This window comes from Natator depressus, chromosome 17, assembly GCF_965152275.1.
Source record: "Natator depressus isolate rNatDep1 chromosome 17, rNatDep2.hap1, whole genome shotgun sequence".
NCBI lineage: Eukaryota > Metazoa > Chordata > Testudines > Cheloniidae > Natator > Natator depressus.
The window spans coordinates 3,858,239-3,883,765 of record NC_134250.1 but is presented as its reverse complement, the minus strand read 5'-3'; the positions used below and the strand labels follow the sequence as shown (position 1 = coordinate 3,883,765).

At 38.3% G+C, this 25,527-nt stretch overlaps 1 protein-coding gene across 1 annotated transcript in view; it reads left to right on the top strand.

The window, feature by feature from the left end:
• Nucleotides 1-25,527, top strand: part of LOC142000366 (LHFPL tetraspan subfamily member 7 protein-like) — a 156,962-nt gene that overhangs the window by 127,722 nt on the left and 3,713 nt on the right. The gene's annotated exons all lie outside the window — the stretch shown is intronic.

The following is a 25,527-nucleotide window of genomic DNA, read 5'->3' as shown; positions in this document are numbered from 1 at the left end:
TTAACTCAGATGTCTTCTAAATGTAGAATGATGTAGATGTTGTTTTTTTTATTTTTGTCATCACTGAAGGAGCATTAAACCATTGCATGCCTTGCTCATCAACATCAAAATATCATCAAAATGCTATTTACTGGGCGGGACATCTTTGTGTCAAGAGACTAAGGAAATGTTTCAGTTGTTGCTTTGAGGTAAAGAAGCTAGATTCTGGCTTTTATTAATGATGTTATGCTGAGTTGCAGTAGCCAAACAGAGGTTCACTTAGCCATTCTGCACACACAGGACAGTTTCTTGGGTAACAGATTTGGTGTTGCTCCTTACAACTGGTCCAAAACAGAAGCAGTGTATTCTACCCACAGCACTTGCTTCTAGGTAACAGCAAGCATGTGGGGTGGGGAATAGCACATTTGCAGGGGGCATGTTAGTTAGTCCCCCCCATCTAGCAATTAGTGGAGCATTGGATCACCATTCTGGCTGCCTTCTGAGCAGGTGCACTGTAGAAGGGACTTGCTGTTCCCTTTTCTTGCCCACACTCAGCACACCTACAAAAGATGAAGCAACATCAAGTCTTAGTACTTTTAAAGCTGTGTTCTGCATCATAACCAAAAGGGAGTTAAAAAGAAGGACTTGGATACTCGAGCAGAATATTAGGTAATGATCTAGGTTATAGTTCTTAAATATTCCATACTTCAATTACATAGTATCTTCATAGAGTAATTACATGCGCCAGCAGATTACTAGTTAATTACACTTACTAGAACCAAAAGTAAGTGCTGTGTGATCCACACTGTAGTTTAGGAGGCAGAAGTAACCATGTATTTACCTAGTAATTATATGGCATTTCCCATATAACTAAGTATCTTGCTATTACAGGATTCTTTTCATGTAATTAAATGGTCAGCAATAACTGATAGGATACTTCCTCATTCTGGTAACTTAATGGTCTAATTCTGGGGCTATCTGGGTCTATTGCTTCAAAATGATATATGTTATTTGCTCTCTTAGTCAATAGTAAAAAGTCTCTCCTCCCTTCTAGCCACATATCTGACCATTAGTTCTCTTTGACTTCTGCCTTCTGATCCAATTGAGGCCAGAGGGTGTCATGGAGCATCCAACTGCTTCGTTCCTGAAAGCATCTTTTTGCTTTTCCTTATTCCGTGGTTGCTAACATGGATGACTGTGAAACCAGTGCCCTAAGCCAAGAGCTATACCCTACCATGAATCAGACAAGAAAGCATGTGTTGCCTTCTGACCACATCACCTCCAGAGTCAAAATGTGTGAACTTTGCAATAGTCATGAGCTCTGTTAGTGCAGGTGCAAGAATAGTGCAATCTGGGCCAATTTGAAAGGAAATGGGAAATAGTAATCAATCATTTCAAAATAAATGACATGGACTTATCCCTCCCACTATTGCTAAGATTTATATATGTATAGAAAACAAAAATAAATCATTAGGTATAGGTAATAAATATTACAAGAAGCTAACATCCCATGTCATTTTCCCAATTATCCTTTAGTCATTGTTTAGGCTAGCTATACATATATGTAAGGAGAAGCTATATATATATATATAGCTAGCCTAAACAATGACTAAAGGAGAAATAATATATATATTAAACTATTCTAGTCTTTCTTTGTAATTCAAAACATGCAGCCTCCTAGCAACTTTTATTACTCTTCTCTAAACGCCTTCAAATTTTCAATAGCTTTCTGGCAACGAGGGTCCCAGAACTAAACACAATGTTCCTGGTACAGTTGTGCCAAAGCTGTATAGGCCATGACTATTAACTCCCTATTCTGTGGTGGAATACTTCTAGATATGCAGCCATGCCACACTGCAAACTCATGTCTACTTTGCTGCTTCAATATTCCCCCAGCTCTCTTTTGGAATAACTGCATTGAAAGTTGGTGGGAGGGAAAAACCCAGGGAACAGCAGCATTAAGGTAGGTTCTGTGACTGCATGCCCTTCATACAGGGCATGTGGTGGGTCGGCTAATAGGAAGGCTGCTGCAGTAGCCATGCTGCAGCCGGGCAGAAAAGCTTGGGAAGCTGTGTGGAAGCCCTAGGCCTTCATAGGTGTCCTGAGATCTGTGTAATATCTCAGGCCATCTGCTGGTGTAGGGAGCTGAAACACCTGCCAATACACAGGAGGCAAATCTACACACTGATAAGAAGGAACTGCCATGAAGTTCATTCCTGCAGTTTCCTTCTCCTTACATTTTTATCAGATAAAGTAGAGCCTGGCCCTTTCATATTGTCTCATAATGGGCATATTTTATTTCTCTGTTTTAAAATTAATTATAATACAAAGCTTTAAAAATAAATAAATAAAACAAATCTGCTTGGATCTCAACAGAATGTATAGACTTCAAAATGATAGATAAATACAATTTTAAGGGGACTGATTTTTTTAATTTTTTTTATTATCCAAGATATGAGCTTAGAAATCGGTCTAACCTTCCTGACCTCTAAATCTTATAGGGCTCTGCACTTCTTGCACTGCTTCACATGTTAGCAATGTCATCAACTCCCCCAGGAGAAACTCAAAACTCATAACTCAGGAATCAGCAGAAAAAAAGTGGGACAGATTTTCAAATACTATATTTAAAAAGGTATTTATTGGAAATTTAAGCCTGCACACATTTTCTCCATGGTTTGGAGTCTTAAGTGTTTTTTTAAAAATCCATTTATATTTTAAATAAGCATTTCAGTTCACCTTCAAGAAAGAAAGTCTATAGAAAACAAATAAATTTCAGTGTCAGAAGATCCATAACAGCGCTATTCCCTGTATTAATAAAACAAAGGAAATAATACAGATGTCCTTAAGAGCAACTGGTTCTTGCAGAGATAAGATGGTGATTAATTGAAAATTTGTTCTTGCCAGAGGTGGCTATCAAGTGAAAATAAATAAATGGTATGGCTCCACTCTTGTAGTCTACCTGCAATAAATATTACTATTCTGGTAATAGGAAACAGTATAATGCTGGCCATTTGATGGTTAAGATGCCAAAAACATCCTTGCCCTTGAGGTTATTCTGTTGATGATGTCATTTGCTATTGTGCCATGAAAAATAAATGTCCTGGCAACTCACTTAATTTGATTCCAGAATCATTTGCAAAATGTAACATTCTTTGTTATAGAGTTACTGCACCATGTCAAAATTAGCAGGAAAGCCTAATCTCAGAAAATGGAATAGCTTTTCTGAAGCTGGATTTTAAAACTGATGGAGTGTTGTGTGTCTGAGAATGAAACCAGTAAAGGATGTTAGGTGCCCCTCTGAGAGCAATGTGACAATATCTATCTGCAGGAAATGGTATTTGCGTTTCAGCAGGTGGCACATTTTCCTACGAGTCCATACTGAACCAATGCCCCACCAGAATGCATGTGGCCCCGAGTCCTGCTGGAGAGTGCTGTTCTTTGGATGAAATATAAAACCAATGTCCAAATTACTTTGGTCTTTACAGGTTTTAGGGCAAAATTGTTAAATCTGATTTTCTAGTTAAATTCCAGCTTGGGGATTAACGTTCTCCCTACCTAAAATTACCCCTGTAATTTCAGCTGGAGACCATTTTTTTCTTTACATCCTATTCTAAACTGTTGAGTGATATTACTGTGTACGATAAAAAAATTGCAATATTTCATCCCAGAGCTGCGTACACCATTTAAGTGGTGGGTGAAATATTGCCAGTATTCTGGAGAGGTAATTGCCTACGCATAGGTAATGTTGCAAACACCTTTCATTGTAAAGACTGATATGAGCCCTCCAGTCGTACCCCACATAACTTGGACTTGAAAGTTGGCAGTTGTCCTCCGAAGGCAAAGGAAAATTGAAGTCAACAAACTATTTTTGAGTTACAAATCAATAAAAATAGTATTCTGATTTGATTTTTTTACTTTTGCCTGTTTCCTTTTCTCCCAGTAGCTCAAGAATGGCTTGCTATTACTGCTATAAACTTTCCATATATAAAAATCTCCTTGAAAACTCATTTGCCAATACTTGAGGAAAATAGATGATAATTAAGCAAAGCTGTTAATTATGTATGTTGTTGATAGTCTGGGGTCAAACTCTGCACCCAGTGATTTCATCTGCACCCTTCTGTGTGCTGGGGAAATTATGGAAAACAGATCAGCTCCAACAAACTGGGCTGTCATTACTGTTTGATAGCTGTTTGGTGACTTTACAGTATGCAAAATGTATTGGTGCTTTCAGTTTAATGTCTAGTGTACATATGGCCATATCACTAAAACCTATCACTATTGGAACTAATTAACAACCTGGTTAGCTATTTCAACAGAGCTGCTAAAGACTGAATGCATGATGGAAACTAAATATCCTTCTACATGTAGCTTCTTTTGGTCAGGGTTGAGGCACGTTGGAGAGGCAATGTAGAGGCAAATTACACCATTGCTTCCTGTACCTGAATCTGTCCTGTAGATAGGGAACTTTAGTCTCCAAAGAAAAAAGAAAAGGAGTACTTGTGGCACCTTAGAGACTAACCAGTTTATTTGAGCATGAGCTTTCGTGAGCTACAGCTCACTTCATCGGATGCATATATAGCAGTTAATCTACACTCTTCATCAGCACTAAGTCCACATAAAAATGAGGTGAAGTGTAACGTTCTCTGTGTAGCTTTTTTGTTTAATATTTTCATGGACTTAGCTTCATGGAAGAGATGGTTTTCAAATTTGTCTGTACTGCAGATCTATATATATAAAAACACACAAAGTTATGCCCTTATCCTTAAAGTTTAATTATGGGTTCTATATTTCACAGTAAAAATATATTAGCTAAGTTAGTCCATCAAGAAATATAAATGATGATCATTTGTAAGCTACACCACTTGAAGAACTGTATCACAGTGTAATGAAAGTATTGGAGGGATATATTAACCTGGTGAAGTAACTCATTAAATCCTTCAAATGTATTAATAAAGAGGAAAGGGATGACCCTTTTAGAATGACTGAAGAGAGGAACTCATCTCAGAACCCATCTTTTTATTCTCTTTTACTATGCACTGAAGTCATAATCCTGTGTTTACAACTTGGTGAGTTGTGACACAAATGACTGAAAAAAAACGTGATTTCATTTCAGAACAACTGCAGCTAGACCAGGAGGATGGGAAGAATATCATCTTTTAAAACACAAATAATATGGCAAATTGCAACAATGGCAAGAACAATTATGAACAGTGAACTGTCTATCTATCTAGTTACTGGTCTCACCCTATTCCCATAGAATTTGACCCTATGTTTAAATAAGATACATTCTTGGTCTGGAAACCATAATATAAAATTAAGATGAGGAACATGGAGAACGAGGGGGTCACAATTTTCTGGAATACATGAGTTCAGATTCTTGGTTTAGGTAAAAAGTGTGTTTTGTGATGTCATCCTGATTTGTGCACTTCAGAAAATAACCACATAAATCAGCACAATTCAGTTGATTGGCAACCCCTGATCAACAAAAGACTTATGTCTGGAATAGCAAGGAGTGGAGTAGGAATCAAATGCATTGACTGAGGTATGGTGGGCTCCTGGACTGGACTAGCAAGCTATTGTGCAGGTCAGTATTCAAATACATTGACAGGGCTGTGAAAGCTCCAGGACTAGAGTTCAGAGTAACAGCCGTGTTAGTCTGTATTCGTAAAAAGAAAAAAGAAAAGGAGTACTTGTGGCACCTTAGAGACTAACCAGTTTATTTGAGCATGAGCTTTCGTGAGCTACAGCTCACTTCATCGGATGCATAGCATATCGTGGAAACTGCAGAAGACATTATATACACACAGAGACCATGAAACAAAACTTCCTCCCACCCCACTGTCCTGCTGCTAACAGCTTATCTAAAGTGATCATCAAGTGATCATCAAGGAAGGCCATTTCCAGCACAAATCAAGGTTTTCTCACTCTTCCCCCCCCCCACACACACACAGACACACATACAAACTCACTCTCCTGCTGGTAATAGCCCATCCCTCTTTGAAACCTCTCTTTATAATGCGCATGATAATCAAGGTGGGTCATTTCCAGCACTAATCCAGGTTTTCTCACCCCCCCCCACACACACCCCCCCTCCAAAAACCACACACACAAACTCACTCTCCTGCTGGCAATAGCTCATCTTACAATGTGCACAGCAATAATCCAAGTTTAACCAGAACGTCTTGGGGGGGGGGGGGGGGGTTTGTAGGAAAAAAAACTAGGACTAGAGTGTTACCAACCAGGATTCAGGTGCATTGCCAGAAGCCTGCATAGTTCTTTTTTGCAGTGTGCTTGGTTTAAGCCCTTGCTAAGCACTAAATGAACTTACAAAAAAAAAAAAAAGGAGCAAGGTTTTCTTAATTTGAAGAATAGCAGTGTTAGAAGTCTTCCATATATTCAGATAATATTGTTAGAGTTTTAGAGGAACATAATCCCTACATCTGTAACTGACTTCAGCAGCATGCAGTCCACCATCTGGGCTAGACTTTGTACCACCTGGGCCATAAAAAGAAGGAACAGACAATTATTTCCAACATTACTTGCAGAGTTGCTGATTTATGATGTGTCAGAATCAGAAGCGTGAAATGAGGGCTGATACAGAACTGTTTTTTATGATCAGGTGGCAGTTTGTGTACTTCTCCTGAATGATGACATTTACAGGACTCGGACGTTTGATAAATAGAAACCTGTCAAAGAGTTTTTATTAGTAGATATGAAAACATGCAATTTGTTTCTCCTTAGTAATTCCTGTGATCTGGGGAAAAATAAACCTAGTCGCTTTAAAACTTAAGGCAGTTAGGAGCAGGTTGTATGATACCTTTTTGGTTTAGGCATATATTTTTTTTAATATCATTCCAAGTAAAACGTATTGTGTCAGGGAGTCTAATCACCTTCATCCATTTATGTAAAATACATGCCTTAGAAAGACATAATGAATAAAGTATCCCTGAGGTCTGGCAATTGTTGGGATTTGAAACACTCCTGTAACAAAGTGAGACATAGGCATCATTCTTGGGTACTAAGCTTCCCTTATACTATTGACTCACTGTCAGATAATGTGTGTTTCCGGGATATAAGAGAGACAAAAAATATGGAATGTGCAAAGTCAAAATCCACAGTACTATTATTTTACAATAAGGTTACCTCTGATGTAAGGGTGACTACCAGCTTAATTATAAATCTATTTTCATGGATGTCTGCTCTGTTTAATTTGTGAGTCTCAGGAGACATTAAATATCTTGATTTAAACAGACCTTGTTAGAGAGGAAATGCATCACATCAAAGCATAGCAGAGTTTACTTCCATGTTCTATGACCTTTGGACCCCAAGTTCTGTCCCAGATAGCTACTTAGGAACTTCCATTTGACAACTAGAGTAAGATCCAGATATCAGAATTTTTGGGCAAGGTGTGAAATACTGTAAATTGAGCAGAATTTGCATATACTATGTTAGTTGGCTCCTTTGGAGTAATACTGTACTACAATTTAAATAGTCTATTGCTTCGCTCAGATCCAACTGCATAAGCAGTACTTCTTTTTTTTTTTTATTCTTACCCAGAGGGCCATCTCCTTTGTTGAAAGTGCTGGAATACAAACATCAAGAAGAACATACTACTGTGAGTTCACTATGATTTTTTCTATAGCCATTTGGATTGGAGCTTGGAATCTAAAGAAAATAAAGTCAGAGTTTGTCGTACCCAGTGTTCTTGAAAATCAACAAACGGTGGAATTTTCAAAATTACCTAACTGGTTCAGGAATTCAAGTCCCATTGAAAGTCATTGAGACGTGTGCTCCTAAATAATTTAAACTCACTAGAAAATCCCACCTACAAACAATAAAGCCCACTTCAAACCTCATAATAGTAATTTTATACCAGTATATTTACCTCTAATTATATTTACATACACTAAGATGGAATTGTTTTAGAGTGAAAAAGCAAGTATTACCCAATATCATATTGATAACCAAGGCTGTTGTGATCTAAAGTCAGATCTGTACACATGTTTTCTTTTACAGGGGTTTTTATCTAGTTTTCCCAAACAGAAGCTTTTCTTAGTAGTAGTTAGTTAACTTACAGTTGATCACTACTCAAATGGTTAGAATTTTTATGGTTCTATAGTGTAATCAATTTAGAAAACTGACATGGCACAATCTGACAATAAGTAAGTATCCCAAAAAATGCAATCAGGGTATTCCTGTAATAACTTTTTCCACAGAGTATATTGTGCAGTGTCAATAAAGAAAAGGGAAAATGGAATAAATTTGGCTCATAATAGTAAACAATGGAAGAAATTTATTGGATTATAACATTAAATCCCATTCAACATAATGATGATATAGTTTCCTGATAGGATATGTATCAGACAGTAAGCTGAAACCACACTTGTTCTTAGCCAAAAGACCAAGAAGAAGAAATATAAATTTAATTTTCAGGCATTGACTCTCTCCCACATTCTGAGCTGGAAAAACCTGATGGATATTAGAAGCTCTTAACTAGCTGGAGTTAAGTAAATTAAGATTGGAATAAATTTCAAAAGAGATGCATAAGAATTTAGAATCTTTATTTTCAAATTGTATAAATGGGAACTGAGTAGCTAACCAATATGCATTGGAATGAAAATGTACCTTATTTATATGTAACTAAAATATTACAAATAGAATGTGTATTTCTTAATTCCACATTCTAATTTTAATCAAAATGACAAAACAACAGATCTGAGAACACAAACACCCACACACAGTCTGTACATAGAGTATTATATACTACTTATAGATTTATAGATATTTAGGTCAGAAGGGACCATTATGATCATCTAGTCTGACCTCCTGCACAACGCAGGCCACAGAATTTCACCCACCACTCCTGCAAAAAACCTCACACCTATATCTGTGCTATTGAAGTCCTCAAATCGTAGTTTAAAGACTTCAAGGAGCAGAGAATCCTCCAGCAAGTGACCCGTGCCCCATGCTACAGAGGAAGGCGAAAAACCTCCAGGGCCTCTTCTTAAAGGAAGCACAAACAAAAATGTCCCATTATAATGGAACGTATTCATTATCAATTTACTGTTTGGAAGGCAATATACTGTATATTGTTTATAATAATGTGTTCTAAAAGATAAAATAGAAAATAATACAAAAAAAAAGTTGTAAAGGTTAAAACAAATTGGAGTGCCCCTAATTTACTAGAGTTCTGTAACACTCTGAATCTTCCAAAGATTCAGTATGGTGATTCAGTTTGCAATTCCGAGACAAATTCGCTTTGTATATCCCTTTATAGTCTGTGAAATAGGCTGTCTGCCTTGTAACCTTGTTGATGATAAAATGCACTCACTCAGAGTAGACCACACAATGCTAGATCATTTCACTCTTTTGAGCGTATGACATGCAACTCAATAACTATATGATTAGATCTATAGATAACCAGATTATACTTATAAATCTTCCGTATTGTTACCTACTCAGTTTGCTAAAATAGTGTAGTTTTGTCATTTGTTTTCATGTAGTGAAATGTAACCTCAGAGGTTACTGGGAATTCACTGGCTTTTGTAGCCTTTCCTAAAGTTTTAGCTAACAGAGCAGCTGCTCAGCTGAGTTAGTTTCATGTTACCTGTTTGAGAGGATTTGGTTTCCAATACAGTTATATTAATACTCTATCAACTTCCATTTGAACTGTGGACCAGCTTCTGCCATCCTTACTCATATTAAGTAATATTTTACTCCACAAAAAGTTCCATTGAAATCTGTGGGACTATGCGCAGAGTAAGGGCCTGCCTATATGAGAAAGATGCATTAGTACAACTTTAATCAGCTTTTAAACAGATATAGTTAAATTGGTGCAAAGAGCTCCTATTTCATTATATGAGTGGCTTATTTTGATTTAGTTAAACCTGTTCCTGATCCACTTCAGCTAAACCAAAGTAAGATGAAATACTGGAATAAGATTGTCCGCACAACCTTTTGTACAAATTTAACTTATATCAGCTTCAATTCACACCTTAAAAATACTGGTGCAACTTTCTCATGTTGGCAAGCCCTATTCAACTCAACATGAGTAAGGCAGAGTCTGGCTCTCAGGGTCTGAAAAGGTTTCAGTAAATAATAAATGTTTGCTTAATATCTAACTTTTAAGTAAAATCTTTGTTGGAAAGTTTAGTTTGACCAATGCAGGGATTCTAGAAAAGTAATGACAGTACTTTCTATTCGGTAGTTAATTTGCTGTCAGCATTTCCATTATAAAGTGTCGGTTTTGAGTGGTTTATAACACATGTTTTTAAAGGGTAAATAAATGTATTTGTGTACTGTATTATAAATGAAAATAAATGAATTAAACGAACCCTGAGGTGTAACTTAATACAACATCTCAGCCTGCTTTTTTCTTTTACCAAATTTGCTTTAAATTGGTTTGGTTATGTATAAGTAATAGAAAGAGCATGAGAAGAAACCAAAAGCAACTCACTAGTCTGTTTCAGAGTAGCAGCCGTGTTAGTCTGTATTCGCAAAAAGAAAAGGAGTACTTGTGGCACCTTAGCGACTAACCAATTTATTTGAGCATAAGCTTTCGTGAGCTACAGCTCACTTCATCGGATGCATTCACTAGTCTGCGTGTGTTACATGTTCCCCTCTGTGCCCAGTCCAGAGCAAGTGAGTTTGTTACAGCTCCCAGCTCATGCTTTTAGCTCTAGAAGTCCCTGGTACCAGCAGATGTTTATTTAATTCCATGTGGCTTGGTTTTACAGAATTAAATTTAACATTGGACCAAGACTTTCCTATTCAAATTTAAGACAGCCAAAATATTAAAGCATAAAGGAGGAGAATGAACATCTTCAATATTTTCTGTTATGTATTCGGTAAAATAGTGATGTGCACCTTTGTGTTTCTTGGATTGATCTTTACATTAAAACGATCTGCTTCTAAATATGGGCAGATTGTCCGGCCAGGAGTATGGTTGTAGATGGTTCCTTCTCCACGGACATCCACTTCCTAGTTATGTGGGGACGGGCTGGGTTTGCCCCTTGTCTCACAATAACTGTCCCCCACTTGAACCTACCAAGTCCTAAAATGGGGCTGGGAAGAGGATGGGCCAAGGCCTTCCGAGTTCATAGATTCATAGGTGTTATAGCCAGAAGGGACCAATATGACTGTCTAGTCTAACCTCCCGCATAGCACAGGCTGAAGAACCTCACCCAATAATGTCTGCATCAAGCCCATAATTTCTGTTTGAACTACAGTGTGTCTTTTAGAATGATACGCAGTCTTGATTTAAATACTTCAAGTGATCGAGAATCCAGTGCCTCCCAATGCAGGAAGTTGCACTGATCCTTCTGCAACCCCCTTTTTACTGGGGAAACTACCCTTCAAGTGGGCCTCCAGGGTTTAGTAGCTACCAGAGCCATGGCGAAGGGCTATAGATTCTCAGGCTAAACCACTGGTTATTCCATTGGGGGGGGGGGGGCGGGCAAATGTGTGATTGAGGGTGCAATTCAGGGGAGGGTGAGGGCAGAAAATTCTTCACTCCAAGTGAAAAGATCCAAGGAAAATTCTGTACATTCCCTGGGGCAATTCTGCTAGAGGGGTAGATTTGAGCATTGGCAATCAGTGGATAGCCCACACTTTCTTTAGAGCTCTTATATTTTATAGCCCATTGAACACCTACATATTTTTAAATAATATCAATAAATATTTACTTATAGAATGATTAATGATTTATCAGATCAATGCTCCAACTTTAAAAAAAGACCCTAAGCAGTAATAGAGTGTAATGTTTCTTAAGATCAAAATACATATTTTAAAATGTATAGGTACATGTGAACCAAACAAGACTCCACTGTTTGAACGTTATGACTACTCTGACTCGTAATTCAGTAGCATGCAGCTGTTATTGAGAAACCTTGTATTACTTGATGCAGCTTTCACTTATGGGAGTTAAGTGAAATGGGGATGGGGGGGGAACCCGGTTGCAATTGCCTATTTTCATAACTGAATATACTTCTTCTCTAACCATCTGAGGACTACTGCTTGACTAGTTCTTATACTGCTCTACTGTCACTCTAGACTCCTTTCATGCTCAGTGCAGCATTGAGACATTTTTATCTGATTTTGAGTCATTCAAGCCTTTCAGACAAACGTACCATAAATACAGATTTATGTTATATATTTTTCTCTCCTTCTTCCTTTTAACCCTGTTATAATGAAGCACAAACATTGGGTTAAACCAGCATTAAGGGATATTTCTGTCACTCTGTTCGTGCATTGAAGCTCCAACCCAGCAAAGTACTTAAGCACATGAGAAATTCCATTGAACTCAATATGACTACTCAGGTGCTTAAAGTTAAACACATGGTCAAGTGATTTGCTGGATTAGGATGTTAGTTTCTCCATTGTAATACACTGCAAACAGTAAACATTAAATATTTTGGGTTTTATCCTGCACTCTTTATGGAGGCAAAATTCCCATTGAGATAATAAGTAGATAGCATCAATCACTATGGTAACTAAGCTTGTGAGCTTTAGTCGGACCCTCAACATTTATTTTAACAGAGATTTTGGAGACATTATATAAAAAAGCTACCAAAGGAAATGTGCTAACAATGAGTGTTAACAAGCTAGATAGCTTTCTTTGTAATCACATTTGTATTATAGCTGCTAAATGCTACCTTGTGAGTAACAGTATCTAGTTGAGCTGGAAAAGAAATTGGCATAATCTTCAGTTTATTTGGCAACAACCCAAGACTGGTACAAATTCAAAGAATTACTACATGCTTAACTGAAATTAAGCCTATGAAATAATTCTTTACCAAAAAAAAAAAAAAGAGAGAGAGAGAGAGAGAGAATAGCTAAATTGTAATATGATAAAACTGGCTATATCATTTTTACTAGTTCCAGCTCTTCATTCAGCAACAAAAGATAGCTACATTTTGATACCACATATGTAGGTGTTATTGTCTCCATTCCCTGCTCTTTAGTCAACTTCCCTTTGATGAAATAATTGGTGGGGCGGCTTACAAGGGCTTGTATTATGAGTACCTGACCTGCACCTGCTTGTAGCTCTGTGCAGAACAACTGCCTCCAATACTGATCCTTGATTTTCACAGCCCTCAAAAGTTTATTTTCCATGATATCGTGGAATTTTGTTTTGGTTTTGTTTGTTTCGTTTTTAAAATTTCACTTTCTGGTTTTGTTCATTTTTGTTTGAAATGTTGTCTGGTAATTTTCAGTTCCTTTCAGGCTGTTTCTGTCAAAAAAAGGTATATAAAAAAAGGTACTTATTCCTTTCTGTAGGAGCCAGAGGAAGTCAACAATTTGCTTATAGCAGTACAGGGCACAGAAATTCAACCTTGTTTCTGTTATTACCACTGGCACCTGAGTGTATTTCTTCTTCTAATCATAACAATTCTATTTAGTTCTTATTTAGCACTTTTCATCTGTAGATCTCAAAGCATTGGAGATTGAATATCATTATCGCCATTTTACACAAGGAAAAACTGAGTCAGAGAAATAGGTGACTTCCCAAAAGTCACATAGCAGGTCAATGGAAGAGCCAGGAATAGAACCTGTCTACTGACACGCAATCCAACGTCCTATTCATTGGGCCATACTGCTGTAGGAGGAGATGGAGGGGGAGAACATTTCCATAAGTTTCTCTTTGTGGAGTTTAATTCCTCTGGAAATGGAGGGAAGGGGTTCCCCCATGGAAGAAGCTATGAGGTCCACTTTTACAACCTGTAGGATCCCAGGGGATCAGTGGACAGCCAGTGTCATGTACAAAGAGAGGCAATGCCTCTGCACTGGCTTTCGGATTCCTGGTGACCTCCCCTCACCCTTAGCCCCGTAGCACCAATGATTGGATCTATAGTTATTGGTATAAATTATATTTGTCAGCATGGTGGCAGAAGAAATAGTAAACCTTAACAAGTGGAAATTTTTTAACTGTGTAAGAGAGAATATGCACTGTTTGATTTTAGAAAAGACAACCAGTTTCTCATAAAATAGTAATTTTTAAACTGTTTGAAAAAAGATTTAGAGTTTACATTGAAAGTAGATATTGTATATGTATTCTGTGAGAAAGGATTCCAAAGAATGGATCACTTTTTAAATGGATATCTTCTCTGTGTGTGTGTGTGTGTGTATACACACACACAGAGAAGGGCCAATTTTTAAATGGATATCTTCTGTGTGTATGTATATATTTAAAAATGGACATCTTCTGTGTGTGTATGTATATACATACACACACACACACACACACACACAGAAGATGTCCATTTTTAAATATATACATACACACACAGAAGATATCCATTTAAAAATTGGCCCCTTCTTTGTGTGTGTGTATATATTGTGACAAAGTTCTGTCCTTGCCTCCATGGGTCCCGCGTTTCCTGGCAGATTTCGCTTGCCTCAGAGGCTCACTGTGACCCTCCACGTAACCCTTCTCTCTCTAGAGACAAGGGTCACAGTCTACTGAGCCATTTTCATCATAAGCCAGCAAGGGAGGTGGGGAGAAGTTATCCTTCCTTGCACAGTCTCTGTTGTCTCCCAGTCTCAGTGATTAATCGGGGGCAAAGGTGGGGGGGGAGCCCGGGCCCACTCTCTACTCTGGGCTCCAGCCCAGGGACCCTAATAGTATCAGCTATGGTAGCTGACCTTTTAGAAACATAACATGTACAATTCCCTGGGCTACTTCCCCCACAGCAGCCCTCATTTCCTCAAGCTCCACTTCACCCTTACCTCAGGGCCTCCTTCCTTGTGCCTGATATGGTGTGTACTATTCAGCCTCTCCAACAACACAACTTCCTCCCACAGCTCCTGACATGCACACCCACCTGACTAACTGGGAGGCTTTTAACTAGTTTCAGCCAGCCCCTGATTGGCTTCAGGTGTCCCAATCAACCTAGCCTTCTCCCTGCCTTCTGGAAAGTTCTAAATTGGCCCCAGGTGTCTTAATTGACCTGGAGCAGCTGCCATTTCACTTATCCTGGTACCAGGGATTTGTTTAGCCTGGAGCTAATATATCTATCTTCCACTACTTTTCCATAGCCATCTGGCCTTGCTCCGTCACTATCTATCTATCTATCTATTTATCTCCTGTATACTCTGTCATTTTATCAAAGCTTGCTATTTAGTTCTGCAAGACAATTCATTTTCAAGAGTTTAAATTTTGCATGCTCTTAATGGCAAATATATAATAAAGATGTTATAGCAGATCGTTTAGAAATATCCATTTGCTTGTGAGGGTACAAGACACAGGAGTTTTTTATTTTGCATATTACCCTTTTTTTTTTTTTAAAATCAGACGAAGAAAAGTGTAAGTACAAAGGAAACCTACCCTGATCAAATCCACTGGTTTGCTAATCACCTGAATTTTCACTCTCACGCCTTACATGTTAACTTTTCAGTAAGTGTTAATTATTTAGATGGTAGCAATGCATTAGATGTAATCCTTCATGGGATTCCTCTGGAAAAGTTTTAAAAGACCTGTTGTATTGAGAAGAGATATCAGGTAAACAAGGAAAACAAAGATAATGCAGAGGGCTGGAAGAATGGACATGTATGGTCAACAGAGGTGCCTCATCTGGATTCCCCTTGTTAATAAGGTAGGGGGATACTGACTGCATTCTCTCTGAGGCCTCTGAGACTGGGACTCTGGAATTTGTTTTCCCCCATCCCTGTAAGAAATGCCCTGAATTTGGTGACCTTCCAAGTATGTTACAAAAGACATTTGCTTGATAGGGTTTTTGGAGACTGCAAAATATATGCTTCCCAGAACAATGAAGAGGTAAAGGGGTAGAAACAAGATTTGGGGAGGGGGGTAGTTGGCTGGCTGGCTGGCTAAATTCCTGTTTGAATGATTATTTTAATGCTGCTGGGATTTTTGTTGTATTGCTAATTACATGTTAGGGTGCCTAGTGCCTTGTATAGGTGTCTATTATTTACACCTAAATAAATAAAAATATATAAAAAGTTTAAGGGAAGTTAGAGTGACTCAAGAGCTCTGTAGAAATTTGAGAGCAAATAAGTTATTTGAAGTTGACTAAGAGTGTATTATGAGAGTTAACGACCTTAAGAGCAAAAATAGATTAGATATGAGGGAAAACTTAATGATGAGAGCAATTAAAAATACAACAGCCTGCTTAGTTAGATTAGACACTGTAAATAAAAATGTTCCAAAAAGAGATTAGTTAAAACACTTGGGGAATAGTGAAGGTGATAATCTGTAATAGCAGTATGAAAATGGATTTCCAGGCCTACTGTAAGAATCCCTTCCAGCACCAACTTTGATGATTGTATGAGTCTCCCTACAATCTTCCAACTAATCCAACTTAGTCACAATTTAGTATAATATACTCCTATAGTAGGCAAATTAAAATTCTAGGACAAACTAATCTCTTTACAGTAGGCACTTTCAGGAAAATGATTTATGAATTCAGAATATTTTATTCTTAGCTTTCAGTGTTTTGTTTGCAACAAGTAAATCGCTATAATTTGAAATCAATAAAAGACTGATAACACCATAAAGTGCTGTTTGCAAAGTATTGAAGTTGAGTTACATTTATTTTGTTTTATTTGTATATTCATATGTGAAATGGAATGGAACTGAATGCGATTATTCAGGGTCAGTCTTTTACCATATACTTCTTGCTGTTACCTTTCACAAAAACCCTGGGCCAGATTGACTCCTTTGCTTTTGGAGCTCCAAAGTAAATCCGCTTGGAGTGCCACAAGCTGTTCACAACCCTCTGTTCTTCAGGGGTCTTTACTCAGGGCTGCCTCCTAAAAATAGGGGGGCCTCTCCCAACGCAGCTTTGACCAGAGAGGTTCCAGTAGAGTCCTGAGTTGATTTTAACGTTGTCTTTCCCACTACTGAATTACTAAGGGGTTCAATTCCCCCTTAGTTGCAGCTTCTTTCATGTCCTATTGAGGTGAATCCAGCTTCAAAAGTTAAAAACTAAAATGGGACATTATTTTTTCAAGTGTTTTTGGTTTTTTGTCATGCAGAACAGAGCACAAGTAGCTGTGCTCCATCTCTTTGGTAAATCTTTGTTTAATTTAGTAGATACGTATTCTTAAACTGGTACATCCAAACCATAACAGAGAATAAATAAAGCCCTGCATTTTATAGGATACCTTTGTATTCCCGACAAATGCGTTTTTGCGTGTTGACTTTGTGCTGTGCTAAATTATTGGAACCATCAAAAGGAATGTGTGTGTAGTCAGTGTACCAGTATGTTCAACAGTCTCCCTGGGGAATTTATGAACTGATAATCTCTGCTTCCATCTTCCAGAATTTAGAGATTAGATAGTCACTATCCAAACTGACAACAGGCATCTGATATGAAATAAAATCCTCCACCTGTGCTTGTAGATCTTGACAACAATGGGTTCCCCTCTCTAATTCTTTTCAGAGTTTAAACTTAATTAAAGCTTCTTTATAACTATTTTATTATAAAATATTCAAAGGGTTTAAGTGTGGTTTGTCTCAGGCTTTTACTATTTTTATTTTTGAAGGAGTGCACATTCATGAACTTTGTAAAACACACACACAGGCACACACACAGAGACACACACAAATAATGATTCCAAGTGGCTTACAGTTCAACTCATTTAACTCCAATGCACTGCACAGCGATTCATATGCAAGAAGATGTGGATATAGCATTGGCAGAGAGATAGCACAACAAAGCTTCATGGGTGAAAAAGGTGGAATTTAAATAGAGATAGGCCCAATCCATGAAGTTTGGTTGTAGAACTGGCATAAAATTTGGGAGAAGATCCAGTTTTCCTTTTTTTCCTGCTTCTAGTTTTAAGTAAAAATTCAAAGGAGGCAAGTGAGTGCATAGGAAGTGGATAGAGTTGGCATAAAACAAAAGTCTGAAGCCAAGAGTGAGAGGAGGTTAAAAAAGCAATTAGAGAGCACATGAAGAGTAAAGAGTGGGAAGAGATGTAAGCACGGTCAGTGTTCTGTAGTCTTGAAGGTGAGAATAAGTTAGTGGAGGAGGAAGAAGATTATGTCAGAGCAGTAGGTCAGTAAAATAATCCAAGAAGTAGCTTTTTGAATAGCACAAGAAGGGAGATAGGCCCGAGAAGAAAAAGTTGCAATAGTTTAGGAGAGATATGGCTGAAGTATTGATAATGGTTAAAAAAAAGAGGTTATACCTGGGAAATTGACTTCGTAAAAAAATCACACTCTGGGGGTCCACTGTTAATTGCCACTCAGTCACTTCATATCAAATGAGCCAAATTTACATGTAAAATTAGTCTAAATATCAGCACTGCAAAGTCAAGCTGGGATTTGAAGGGAAAGTTGTATTCTTGCTGGCTTGTGCATTATAGTTTCTGCAATCATAACTCAATGACAAATTCTGTTGATTACGCATGAGCCAGAAAAGGATGCAGCCTGTTCTCTCTTAGGACTCTTGACTATTCAGAAAAAGTAGTGAGAACTTAAGATTTGATTCTGCTCCGGTTTACACCAAGACTCCTATTAACTTTAATAGGACCAGGTCCTTGGTCCTATTTTTGCACAATTTGATTAAGTCTCTGGAAAAGATGGATTTCCTCATTGGTGGCTTATAAACTAACAAGTACCATTTAAAGGAAAATGGGGGGTGGGGGGGAGAGGAAGCAAGAAGCTAAACCCTGACATGAAATACTTTTATTAACTATGGTTATTTTCATTTATAGTTGTTATATAGCACTATACACAAATCTAAGCTTAACTAAGGTTTCTCTCTCCCCTCGTCATGATGGATAAGGCTGTTCATATATCCAAAGACGGTGCTAGCCCACTGGGGGCCTAAAGCAGGAATATTTTTGCCCCACCCCCAACATATACTAAAAAAGCAAATAGGGGGCCCCTTTGAGCTGCCTAGGCTTATGCCTAGCACCGGCACTGCACTTATCTCATCCTACACTTAGAAGACTTGGACAGCCTTGTAGAAAGAAGTGGAAGGTAGGACTGGCTACCCATGGCTTTGCTGGGCATAGTGCCTTAGGAGAATTGTAGACGAGTGCCCTCTAGATATCGTATAGAGAATTGCAGCTCAGGCAGTGGTTTTACATCTGTTTAAAGTGAAATAAAAAATGTGAAATTATATAATTATTTTTTAAAAGAAAAAATAATTTATTATTATTTCTTTGAGATTTCCAGTATTACATATTTCATTTCAGTTGTTTTGGATGATTATAACCTAGGAAGTCACAGTCTACATGGTATCTTCTGAAACAAACTTAGTCAACAGGATTTCCATAACTTCTTAACTAAGGATCTAAATGCAATGGAAGAACCAGTGCACTATACTTTATTAGCTTTATTTAGAATATACCTTGAAATGACAGAAAATGGTGCTATTTTTCCTAAGAGAGAAAAATACAGCAACAGTAATTTAAAACTTTTTGTACAAAATGTACTGAATTCCATAAGTAGAAGTGCCTTCCTCTCTGGTATTATAATGCTTATTACAAAAAAAAACAAACAAACTGAAGTTATGTTAATGCTTCAATTTGAAACCTCTGAACCCAGAAATTTGCTTTAAATTAAGAAAGAAGCCCTTTCTGGTTTCTTGTATGCCAAATGTCAGCCAAGAACCAATTTTTATGGCCAATTTATAAATCCTTTAAAAGAGGGTTGCAGAGTGGAGAGTATCAGTATGGTTGAGGCATATGATACAAGTAAACTAAGGAGGGGACGGGGGGAGAAACTGTAATTGTTTGGGAAAGTGGAAGGTTAGAAAGCAGAAATAAAATGTGACCTTCTCCTGCTGAACTGGTGTACACAGACATAGCTATAAGCAATAAGAACCCAAGTGAGGAATTCTTAATGGTAACAAAGATCATGTGTCAAAAGGATATTACAACAAAATAATGAATGTTTTTAATGAGAACTCTATATCTGATGAGAGATCAATTCAAATACTAATAAAAACCAAATGATCAGTCAAAACCATGTTAAGTAAAATCAAATAGTTTCTTTTCATATTAAGAAAAGGAGTACTTGTGGCACCTTCGAGACTAACAAATTTATTTGAGCATAAGCTTTCTTTTCATATTGACTCCTAGAAATTCTGTGCGCTGCACTTTATGGAATAGGACCTAAAGTATATTTTCTGTCTAATTTCCTGATGGTCTTGTATGTGATACACTTGAGGGGGGGATACACTTGAGATAATAACAACATACTGACTGCTGAATTCTGACACATTTTAAATTGATGTTTGTTGTTTTAAAACCATGCAGAGGGATAAATGTTCTATGAAGAAGCTAACTGGACCCCCACTGTTTCTTTGCGTATTCTCCCAGCTAACTGCACTGGTGATAGACAGCGCTATTAAGTAGTCATTAGCACCATGTCTGAAAGCTTGGCTTCTGCAGATAACAACAGGCCATTCAGTATTTTAAGCCTTTGTAAGAAGGAGCACACAGTGTGGTTCATATAACTGAGTATAATGAGGTCATTCTATGACAAGCCTGAGAATACAGAGCCATGGGCAACTTATTAGTCTATTTGATATTAGAACAGATTCAAGTCTAACATTCCAGTGATTTTTTTCCCCCCCTGCCAAAGGCTTCTGCCATTAACTGAGACTACAAAACAACATCACTGAATGGTAGATTGAAATATTGATATCACTGTATTGTAAAGTCTTCAAAATACTTCTGCTTGACTCTGTGGATAAGGAAATATATATGGACAGATATTTAAAGTGTAGCATTTGTCTGTTTTCAAAAAGCTAACAATGTGACAGAAAAATAGGAAATATTAATGTAGTCAGTAGTGTTCAAAGCAGTACTAAAGTGGTTAAAGAAAAAAGAAAAAAAAGAAAAGTTGCATAATTTTGCATGATAGTTTTTACTGTTTTGTTTCTGATTTCTGCAAAATTTGAGGAAGTGGCTATTTTTACATTGACAATATGCACAAACTGAAATTTAAACTTTACAGCTGTCTTTTGCTCAGAACTATTCCATTTTCACTCAGAAATGGGCCTACTTTTCTTGGGAAAGAAGCCCTGTTTTTGAATGAAAATTTTGTGGTATGTGCTGAGTTTTTCAGCAAAATAGGCCCATTCCAAGTTTGTTCATGAAACATGAAAAACTTCACCTTTTGATTTTGAATATTTTGCATATCCAGTTATCATCATAAACTGGTCAATTCTGATAAAATAAATTATGCTGTTTGTTAGTTGCTGTACACAACAGTATTAATAAGTAGCTATCACAATACATGTGGATTCCAGGTTAACATAAATTAATATATTTCTCTATTTTAATACCTTAGCACTTAGCTAAAAGTTAGCACTTTTAAATATGCTAACTGTGTGAAAACTGACCATTCTGGTAATGATGTTTCTTCAAGGTGATTTCTGCAAATTATAATTTGTAGGATATGTTGTCCTCAGGGCACTGCAGCACTTTGGAAAAGTTTGAAAACAGTACTCATTGGGTGTTGTATGAGTGTAATCTCATGACACTCAACTTTCAGGGCTGAGGATATTCAATTGACTTATGATCCCAATTGCCTCAGTTCCTTTTCTTCCATTGTGGAACCTCAGTGCCCTTAGCTAGATGTGTATGTGTGTGTGTAAATGGAATTTAGTTTATCTTAAATTTTAGTTTTCATATTTTAGCAATTTACTATGCTTGTAGTAGTTATTAAGACTTTGCTGCATGTGATGCAGTCTAATTTCTTTGCAGTATGGCTTCAGCTTGGGAAAAGCTCCTATGGTGGATCTGGTCTCTCAGAGGCCTGGATTCAAGAAGCATACATAGTGTCTCTCCATCTGCCTGGAGTCTAATGCACACACTCAAAACCGTATCCGCATAGGGATGGAGCCTAACTGGCGCTTGGTGTGGCGCTTTCACACCCTGAGCCTGGAAAGACTTGCAGCTCTGGCTTCAGCTCTTCCTTCCTGAGAGTCCCCAAAATCTAATTCAGAACTGCCTAAGGCAAAGAGTCTGGGTTCTGTGCAGGGCCCAAAAACTCTGCCTTGGCAAGGCAAACCATAAGAGTCAGTGCCAGAATCAGCACTGCTTTCTGGATTCATTTAAGAGGTGTCAACAAGGTGGCTACCTTGATTAATGCTCAAAGAACTCCATTTATTGGTAAACAGATTCTATTTACACCTTCATCTGAGTTATCACAGAAAGAAACAGAGATTGGTAAGGTGCTACTAGTTCTATTTCATAGAATCATAGACTATCAGGGTTGGAAGGGACCCAGGAGGTCATCTAGTCCAACCCCCTGCTCAAAGCAGGTCCAATCCTCAACTAAATCATCCCAGCCAGGGCTTTGTCAAGCCTGACCTTAAAAACTTCTAAGGAAGGAGATTCCAGCACCTCCCTAGGTAACACATTCCAGTGCTTCACCACCCTCCTAGTGAAAAAGATTTTCCTAATATCCAACCTAAACCTCCCCCACTGCAACTTGAATTTCTACCTTTCTTTTTTCTGTTGTAATTTATAGTGTGGTGTCTATTGAACGGAATGGATTCAATGGCCTCAGCTACGCTAGAAGTAAACTGTCTTAGCTAAAATACCCTAGAGCAGGGGTCGGAAACATTTAAAAGTGGTGTGCCGAGTATTCATTTATTCACTTTAATTTAAGGTTTTGCGTGCCAATAATACATTTTAACATTTTTTAGAAGATCTCTCTCTATAAGTCTGTATATTATATAACTAAACTATTGGCGTATGTAAACAAGATTTTCAAAATGTTTAAGAAGCTTCATTTAAAATTAAATTAAAATGCTGATTTTACACCGCCAGCCCACTCAGCCCACTGCCGGCCTGGGGTTCCGTTCACCTAGGCCAGCAGCAGGTTGAGCGGGGCCTGTGGCCGGGACCCTGGCTGGCAAGGGGCTGGCAGCCAGAACCCCAGACCGGCAGCGGGCTGAGCAGTGCCAGCGGCCGGGACCCCAGACCAGCAGTGAGCTGAGCGGCTCAGCCCACTGCTGGTCTGGGGTTCCGTCCGCCGGCTCCTGCCAGCCAGGGTCCCGGCTGCCAGCCCCGCTCAGCCCGCTGCCAGTCTGGGGTCCCGGCCTTGTCCACATAGAGTAGGTACCTACTTTCTGCCTGCACGCTGGGGGAAAAGGCGGGTGGAGGGGGAAGCTTGCCTGCCCTGCAAGGAGAGAACAGTGGGCGGGGGTGGAGAAGAGTGGGCCGGGCCGGACAGGATTTTTAATTGCACGCTGCTGTCCCCGGCAGACAGCAGCGTACCATTAAAAATTGGCACGCGTGCCATAGGTTGCCGACCCCGCCTTAGAGTACGGGTGAATCAGACCGCTTGAATTCAAATAGCCTACAAACTTTCTAAAGAATTCTTGGGAAGCAAAATAAACTAATATGAGAGGTATTATCTCTTTCTTAGAGTAAGCCTCTCAGAATTTACAGCTGAAGTAACCCATATATTAGTATGGTATATTAGTCTTAAATGGCACAGTACAATTACAATTGCTTGTAACAGTCATGGCACTGTTTAAAATGTTTATTTCACCATTTTAATTGTTCTTTCAATATTTACAAGTTTTGAATAATCTATCAGTTCACACTTAGCTGTGGCTAATTCTGATTTCCACTTATTATAGAAACTTAAATTGATAATATTCCACGGTGAATTCAAACCAAACATTGGGTAGTACATCATAGACATCTTCTAAACTTCTGGGGTTTTGTTTGTTGTTTGCTTACTTTGTTTTTCAGGGAGTGGGGAAAAGGGAGGGGATCTGTCTCATAATATCATTTTGATTTACAAGATAATACAATTTTAAAATACAATAAAATAGATTTTTTTTAGATCCAACTATTCATTATTCATTGTGATGCATCGAGGGTAGAAGAAAAAAGAAAAAAATATTGATTTATAAGTGGCACTTGTACTTTCCAATAAATGGTTATACACAATGGATGGGTTGGACTTTCCAAACCACCTTGATGTGACCCAATTTTGCTCCTTTTTACGTCAATGGGAGCAAAGTTAGGCCAGTCCTGGGTGCTTTTTGAAAACCTACCAGTGTATTTTTAGAGTATTTTTCTGCCTATTAATACCATGATTTACAGTTTGGACAATCAAATTACACATAACTAAATATGGAAAAGCAGTTTTGTATATTAACAAATTACATATCCATGACCTTAAAATATGAAAAATATTCATTATATATTGCAGAAGTTAGTCCTTGACTTCTATTAATAGCTAACTGGCAATGACTTTTTTCTTTAGGTAATACAGATTCTGTTTACACCATCTGCTGAATAATGCAGTATAGGTAACAGTTCATCAGACATTGCAATGACATTTGTTTATCTGTGTAATTGTACTCTTTTTTTACACATTAATGTTAGAAGAGCAATAATTGTTGATCACAGATGCTGTGATTTGTAACTAAAATGCACTTTTTCCTTATAGTCATATTAGTCTAACACATAACTCAAGAAGAGTATGGCAGAATCTTTTTTATTTTTGAAAAATGTGAAAAGACAAAGCATTAGGAAAAATACATCAAAAGGTGAAAACAACTCTGAAGCCAAATACTATTCATCATGTGTCATGCAAGTTTAGGGCTCAGTTCACCACTTTCCATTTAGTGCCCCCAGTGGTGCAAGTAGATTTTAACTCTTACTGATATGGTACCACCCCCCACCCCATACTGCCCCCCCTCACAAAAAATGTTCTGTGACAAGCCCTGCGCAGATACAAATTTATACCTGTGGATGCGGATATCCGCGGATAGATATCGGTATCCACTGAACCCCAGGGCTCTCCTGAGAACCGCAGAAACAAAAGGAACAGAATGTGAGGCCACCGCTCCTCAGGGGCCAGCGCCCTGCACTGGGAGGTCCTCTGGAGTGGCTGTACCACCACCAACCCTACCCCTAGCCCTTCCACATAGCTGCGTCTCCTGTCTGGGATCTGTACAGCCCCGCTAGAGGACAGGGCTGGAGGCAGGGCTAGAGGCAGTACAGCCGTGCCAGAGGAGCTGCCGGCACGGAGCGTTGGCTCCTGGGAGTGGTGGCCCCATGTTCTGCTCCTTTCGCTGCTACAGTTCCCGGGAGAGCCCAGGGGTTCAGCGGATACCGATTTCTATCTGCGGATATCCGCATCCGCAGGTATAAATTTGTATCCGCACAGGGCTCTACAATTCATTCTTGAAAATGTGTCTTTCTGGTACAGCGTACCGGCAATAAATGTCTTAATGGTTCGGCGTACTGACCATACCGGCTTACTTGCACCACTGAGTGCCCCTGAGATATTTGAAAATATCTACATCTTTGCACACATTCACCACGTAATTATATATCATTCCTAGTGTTCTCAGTATGATTCCTCCCTACAACTACAGAGGTCTAGTAAGGCCTAAACTGGGGGTAAAAAAAGAACCAGCAATAACAACAGAATGAACAATTTCAGGAAGCAAATCCAGTGCTGCCATGTCAAGAAAGGTGTTATCTTTAGCACCTTTTCATTCTATCTTGGCTCATCTGCTCACATGCTACTGTATCCAAAAATCTAACCAAAAAGTTTGAGACAAATCATAGTATTTTGGAAGCCAGTGGAAA